This window comes from Hipposideros armiger, unplaced genomic scaffold, assembly GCF_001890085.2.
Source record: "Hipposideros armiger isolate ML-2016 unplaced genomic scaffold, ASM189008v1 scaffold_970, whole genome shotgun sequence".
Taxonomy (NCBI): domain Eukaryota; kingdom Metazoa; phylum Chordata; class Mammalia; order Chiroptera; family Hipposideridae; genus Hipposideros; species Hipposideros armiger.
Genome location: NW_017732320.1, coordinates 169,954 through 171,999, shown reverse-complemented (window position 1 = coordinate 171,999; position 2,046 = coordinate 169,954).

The following is a 2,046-nucleotide window of genomic DNA, read 5'->3' as shown; positions in this document are numbered from 1 at the left end:
GCTGGCCCCGCGGGGTGGGCCGTTCCCCTGCTGCGCCCCCCGGCGTGTGCCCGGAGCCCAGAACTGTGCCCGCACGCTGCTGGGGCACCAGCAGCGTTTGCTGCAGGAATCAGGTCCCTCCCTCACCACCGTTACCCGGAGAAAAAGACCCAGAATGGGGAACACAGTGAGTGAGACTCTAGAGACACTTCTTTGAAAACAAAAACAGAAAAGCAAAACCGAGTCAGAGGATGTGTGATAAACAGCACATTCGAGTTTCTCAGGAAGTGCACTCCCCTCACCCAGGCTCGTTTCTACGGCCTGGTCCCCGTGAGTGTCAGGGGAATAAACCCCAGGCTCAGCGGACGCCTCAGGCCCATCTGGACCCACCCGGGGCCGTGGGGACCTGTGTGGGCTTCCCGCCGAGGACCTGCCCCCAGGGCCAGCACGCACCCAGCAGCCAGGCGACAGCATGCCCCGTCCGGGCTCAGGCCCCCCGTTCCCCGCCAAGCACAAAGCACATCAATCTCCCACACGCTCAGTGAGGGTCCTGGGGCGGCTGTAACGAATGACCACAAACGGGGGCAGGGGACCCACAACCACAGACACTCACCCTCCCCCAGTCCCTGACGCTGGAGGCTGAGATCAAGGTGTCAGGAGGCCCCAGGGGACGGTCCCTCCTGCCCCGTCCAGCTCCTGGGGGCTCCAGGCGTCCCCGAGCGGGTGGCCGCCTCCCCCCATCTCTGCCTCCATCTCCACGTGGCATCCCCTCTGTGTCTGTGTCCCTCCTCTTCTGTCCCCGATAAGGACACTGTCATTGGAGTCAGGGCCCCCCTGATCCAGGACGCCCTCCTTTCAGACCCCTCACTCAGTCCCATCTGCACAGACCCCGTTTCCAAAGTCGATTCTGTCGAGACAGCGGTTCTCAACCTGTGGGTCGCGACCCCTTTGGGGGTCGAACGACCCTTTCACGGGGGTCGCCTAAGACCATCGGAAAACAAAAAGATATTTACATTACGATTCATAACAGTAGCAACATTACAGTTATAGAGTAGCAACGAAAATAACTTTATGGTTGGGGGGTCACCACAACATGAGGAACTGTATTCAGGGGTCGTGGCATTAGGAAGGTTGAGAACCGCTGTTCCACAAACAGAATTTTTTCCAGCTTTCTTGAGGTGTGGCTGACAAACCCACATCGCCTGTATTTCAGGTGGACAGCGGGGTGCAACGGTTTCCAGTTTAGCCCTCGGGACTTACTCGTCTTATAACTGGAAGTTTGTCCCTTTGAGCAACGCGGTCCCCTGCCCCGGCCCCCGGCGGCCACCACTGTCCTCTCTGCTGCCCTGAGCCCGGCTATTTACATCCACACACCCGAGCGGCCACACGGTGTCTGTCTCCCTGTCTGGCTCAGCTCCCTCGGCCCACGGCCCTCCGGGCCCCCCTGTGTTGTCACAAACACACACTTCGCTTGTTTCCATGTCTTAAGTACCAGACAGCCGTCTGCATGCGTTTTACTGGCAGGATATTTAAAGAGGAATTAGGGTTCTGTGCACAAAACCTGACACGTCGTGCCGCTTATCCCCGGGGCCAGTGGGTCAGCCCCTTCTGCAGACCTGACCCGCCAGGGCTGCACACTCAGCTCGTTACATCTTTCTGTCCATTTGAACCCGCTCTCCCTCCGAGGAGAATGGGCTTGTCCAAACGGTCCTGAGGTTTGCGGAGACTCCTAAAGGTGACTCCTAAAGGTGACTTCACCTCGTCACCTGTAGAGTACGGGGCGGAAGCAGCCCCCCTATTTTGTAGGGTTACTATAGCTCGCCGCAGAAACACGGCTTTGTGTTTTTGTTTTTTGCAGTCACCTTATGTTTCAGAGACGTAGAGAAAACCAGAGACAGACGTGTCGCTGCGATCAGCGTGAACAGAGAGGGACCTGGGACATAGCCACGCGTGGAAACAGAAAGCGGGCAGGGAGAAAGCTGGCAGACGCCGTCTGTGCCGTGGGCAAGAGGAACAATCCGTATTTCCAAAACCCTTTACGAAGGGGGTTCCTGCACTGCCGGCCCC